Source organism: Anarrhichthys ocellatus, unplaced genomic scaffold (genome assembly GCF_004355925.1).
Source record: "Anarrhichthys ocellatus isolate YVR2014 unplaced genomic scaffold, GSC_Weel_1.0 scaffold58, whole genome shotgun sequence".
NCBI lineage: Eukaryota > Metazoa > Chordata > Actinopteri > Perciformes > Anarhichadidae > Anarrhichthys > Anarrhichthys ocellatus.
The window spans coordinates 2,014,269-2,019,685 of NW_022280088.1; the positions used below are offsets into that span (position 1 = coordinate 2,014,269).

The window sequence follows — 5,417 nt, forward strand, 5'->3', positions numbered from 1 at the left end:
CTCTCTCTCTCTCTCTCTCTCTCTCTCTCTCTCTCTCTCTCTCTCTCCTGTGTGCCAGTGATTTATGATAAAGATTTGTTTTGCTTGGAGGTGTGGAGAGCTGAGTGAGTCAAGGTGTATCATAGCAGTCATGCCACTCCTCTGCAAAGCTTCACCCAGAGATGCTGCGGCCCTGAACTCAAACTAGCAGTTAGCAGTAAGCTATACTGTACACAACACTGGAGGTGCCAAGACTGTATGAGAGGTGTGACACGAGCATCCGCCTACACTTCAACAATGGAACTGGTATTTGTCATGTGTATAATGTGCTCCTCCCACTCTCACATTATTATTTTCACAGTCAAAGCCATGATAAAAATGGTACAAGTACATACAGCCCTCTGCACAGCATACAGTATGAAAGCATCAATGTAAAATATGCACCAAAGACTGCAAGCGTTGTGACAACAGCTGACATGGAGGAGAACCGACCAAAGCTTTGGCATGTTCCCTGGAATAGGCTGCATTGCAATATATAGACTCCTTTAGACGCCGAATGAGAGGTTTAGTGAAAGCTCCAGATGCCTTCTAGGCTCCTACATGCGCATGTCATAGTGTGTTAGTCTGGCAAAAAGCCATGGGACTCCCATGACAGGACAATCTCACAACCTGGGGCTCCTCACCTGACAGCAAAGCGCAAACCTAATGTTGAAAAGGACTCAGCATACATTGTTTTTTTAAACAGAGAGCCTAGTTAGTTGCATAACGTTACTGGCAATTTGGCAGCACTGTAACTTAGCTTAACATAATTAGGGACAAACTCAATGTAGAAAGATGAGTTGAAAAAGGTTGAAACTCGCTAGCCTATAGCAACATGAAGGAGTTTGTGTCTACATGGTAACCCACAATGCCAGACCTAAACCCTTCGAAGCCAATGAAAAGCAAAGTAACCTAAAGCAGCATTGACAATTTTCATAATAATAAATGTATCAAATGATGGTATGAAGACAATGTGACCGGGGTCGCTCGTAGTGATGAACCGACAGAAAATGATCAACTGAATCTGCAGAACCCCTCTGCTTTACGGAGCTTTATATCTAGTTCCTACATATTGTTTAGCTGTTTGGCCCACAGCTTCACTGTTTTGAGGGGGGGGTGAAGGCAGGGTACAACCTGGACAGGTCACCAGGCTATCACAGGGCTGATTTATATTCATCAGGAGGACAAAAAACGGGTGCAGGTGAATGATAATGTTGCTCTGTAACAACTGTATGTGTAGCAAGCGACTAGTTGTTAACAAGTTCACCATAACTTAAGTTAAATTGGACAAATAAAAACAGTTATTGCAAGTTTAAAGTAACAGGCTCGCTCTGTAACAGGAGCCAGTACTCCCTCTATTCAAAGTGTAAAACTAATTTTATGATTATTAATTGTCTGACCTCCCACAGTATAACCCCACTCCCACACACACACACACACACACGCACGCACACGCACACACTATTTCCAATGTGGTTCCCAGAAGAAAACAACGTAACTGTTAATGAAAGTTATTGATGACTAATGTTTAGCAGCCGTCTGTCATTTAGCCATTACTTCATCGATACGCAAGAGATACTGGAAGATTGAAGCAGTATAAACATTCAGTTGCCACATGAGACTGAACACAAAAGCAAAGCACAGCCGCAGTGACACCGAATGAGCATCGTTATGGGAGCTCAGATCAGCACGAGTCTCGGACAGAGATGGACAGACTCATTCCCCGGCTCACCGCTGTCTGCAATCGATCCAGGCAGAAACAATTATCCTCCAGTATACATACATCAACAATGCATGCCAGCAGGATGTTGTTAAACCCACTAACAGCACTGGTTTATTCTGTGATCACTATGTATGCCAGCAAGCATGAACAGTTACAGTATGCGGTTCAGGTAGCTCTGTTTGTATTCAGCTTGCTTATTTCCACAGACAAGGATTGAGATTAGATGTTAATGAAGGGATATTAAAAACAGAATTGATCTTGCAGTTTTGTCAACAGGTAATACGATCCATTAATAAGTCATACAGAGTATTTACCAAGCGTTTAGTGGCATTAATCACAGCCACTGCTGGCTATGCAGGTAGCCCTCTCACACATATGCTTCCACATTAGTCACCTCCATCGAGGAGTGCTACAAAATCGTATCCAGTCAGAGCTGGATAGGATACTTCTTATTGAGAGCTGGATAAGATACTCAGTATCTCATATCCTCTTAAAAGAACACAAGCAAGCCTCTTCTGTATGAACGGTAAGCCCCCTGTGCTAGCCAAAACAAGACTGGGGATGTAGCTTCTGTAGAGGACATTTGTGGAAAAATATGCAGAAAATGGCCTCCATGATTTGTGGCTACATTTGGTCTGTCTATTAGATCCCCTTGGACTCATTAATCCTGAGCCTGTGTTGGCATGATATTCAAGTTGCTGGTAGAGGAGTGAGAGAGTCAGTGCAGATTAAATATTTCCTATTTCAACATGGGCCTACATCTGTCTCACAAGGACGAGACACTTCAAATGAGAGAGCATTTAATGCAATTTGATAGCATGTCAATCATAAAGAATATGTAACTATTGAAAGGTGTTACAATAAAGTAGAGTTAGTAAATATTGCACGGGGGCAATTTACACATTTGTGTCAGTATTTTTCCCACAATCAGTCTTCGGCCGTCACAAGCTGTCAGAAAAGTTTCAATGCCCCAAGGCCAGAATCATGAGCCTGATCCTTGATCTCTAAGTGATGGTTGGATGAACAGCATTTTACAGGCAGCTGCAACAATAACAGAGCGGCCCGGAAGATGCCTGAGCCAGCTGTGCATGGGTACAAACACATGTCTTGTTATAATATTATAGTGAATACTGAGTAGTGAGTCTTAAATTGAATGATTAGCTCAAGGGAAGAACTGTCTGATCACAAGAGAATGGACACTTAGGGCATGAAATTGGATAAAAATGAAATAACTTTAAAACTAGACATAAAACTGAGAACAAGTCTTCATTTGTCAGAGGAGAGATTGCTTTTGTTTTGAAGGATAAGGTGGTGATATTCTATATTTTTCTTTAGAGCTGAAACTATAAATGGATCAACAGAAAGACTACAATTTCAAGGAAAAACTCACCATACCGTATCTGGTTCTCTACTATGAGAATTTGCTGCTTTTCTCTGTTTCATATTCAAATATATGTATTTTTTATTAAATGAAACTAACCATTTGTTCGCTGTCCTAAAGACAGCACAAACACAATATCGTTAACACAAGTTTGTAAGTTTTCTAACAACTGAGGATTTCTTTCTGCTGTGGAATCGTGGGTAGTGAGCTGTGCACATATGCATACTGAATGAAAAACACATATACACAAAGGAACATAACCTCACAAACACACCACTATGAATATTCAATGCCAAGTACTGCACAATAAATGGTAAAACATTCCACAGTCTGCTTCAAATGTGATCATTAGGACACCATCTGTCTGCAGTGACATTTGCATGGCTGCTCAAAACTGCAGGTATGCTGTCACAGAATCTGTCTTGGACAAGTGAATAAAGAAGCCATGGGGTACATCACTGTGTGCATGTTGTATACTGCTGCAGTGCAGATACACAACACAGCTTTAGACAGGTCAATCCTACTCACTCTACACAAAATCTCACCAAACATGTTTGTTTTTTTATCTGCTTTTACCCTCGACTACTCCAACTTCCCGTCACATCTTATTGCTACAAACACAGCAGCATGACTCTGAGCGAGGTTTCTCGTGCACTGTAGTCACATGACAGTTTCCCTAACTCCAGCAATCACTTAAGCATGTGTGCTGCTCACGAGAGTTTGAGGCACCCCGTGGGAATATTATTATTGGAGTCTAAATATGGCTGAGTCATGATTTCATTCGACTCTTGAATCCAAGTGTGCTCAGATGAATATTAATTAAATACCTCAAATTTGCATGAACATGAAGAAGATCATATATTCGTGTGTTTTATGCTAACATTGTTTATGGAAATAATGCCGCATCCATACACTAAAAAAGAACAGGTTAGAGCTGTGTGCGCACTACATAAGCAGACATATTTAACTTGTAATAGAGCTCATTGTAATATTTCTAAATACAGCAACGGCTGGTACAAACCCCACACATCCAGGCCAAACAGGCCGGTCAAAGTCCCCAGTCGGTTCAGGCTCCCGATTGACACCTGCTTTAAACGACGTGACAGTAAACACTGGCTCATTCAGCGCTAAAAACAACACACAAACAACACATTGATCCATATCTGCACTGCACATGGATCAATCACAAGCAGCAATGTGGGTGTGGACGAGCGGCATCACCGGCTGTCATCATGCAGCAATGAACGCCACCGTAGTGACTTAAACGCACAAACAGGCCTGGAGTCTGGCTAATGGCAACAGCGGTGCTCTCTCGGGGGAAAGGGGCGACAGCCTGGCATGTACCCGATCTCCTGTTTTCTCAGCAGCACTGGCTCAATCGCTGGACTGCACTCGTTGCGTAAATGTGTTGCACAGGAGCAGCGGAGTCAATGAAGCGATAATTGAAAACATACACACAAAACACACGCCGACGAAATTGCGATCGGAAGAGGGGGTTACGAAAATGACATAAATGTGCGTCTCACTCACCTCGCAATCTTCTCCCCATTTTTTCTTTCCACTTCGACCAAGGAACCGCTCGAGCCTTCACTGACGTCACGCAGCCCCTCTCTGCAGCAGAGAGCAGCAGGCCCGCAGAGGACGACCAGGGAGGAGGAGGGAGAGAGAGAGAGAGAGAGACAGAGAGAGAGAGAGAGAATGCATGAACAGATGAATCATAGAAAAAAAAAGAAAACATCCCTCCCATCATCTGATTAAGGAGAGGATACTGTACTGTACCTGTGAGGTTGTTGAGACAGGGGACAGACAGGCAAACAGCATCTAGCTCAGAATTGCAAGCTGTTAAAACAATTTGGTCCTGCCAGCTGATGCTTTGTGATCAATAGACATCAAGTAAAGGGGGGAGGGATTGGGAAACATCATCCATGTGTCATGGCTTTTCCTGTTTATCATCCTGTCAATCATCCAAACAAAGACAAATGCTAGAAGAATTGAGTACATCAATTTAAAATGTAAAAGTATTATTTTATTTATTCAACATAATTTAACAGATGTTTCAGTCACCGGCTGTAGATAAATAACTTTTATCGTAAATTAAATCTATTTTCCAGTCACTTTTCCAACTAACATTGTGCTCATTAGAACTGCAAAACACACAGATATGGTGTCAGCTGCGTGCTGTTTATTTCTTTGTGGGTCCTTGAAAAGACTCTGGGCTTTGCAAGGTGTTAATGTGAAGGTTATAACTCTTGCAACTCATCAGACACCAACTTATTATGTGGTGACAGAAAAGAG

General features: G+C 42.2%; 1 protein-coding gene across 2 annotated transcripts in view; it reads right to left on the reverse strand.

Moving 5' to 3' along the window:
- fbxo41 (F-box protein 41) overlaps positions 1-4,759 on the reverse strand; it is a 41,822-nt gene extending 37,063 nt beyond the window's left edge. For both annotated transcript variants that reach the window (XM_031871387.1, XM_031871386.1), the window contains exon 1: positions 4,653-4,759. The gene's annotated coding sequence lies outside the window, so the exon portion shown is untranslated. The remainder of the gene's footprint in view (positions 1-4,652) is intronic.
- Positions 4,760-5,417: the final 658 nt, after the last annotated feature.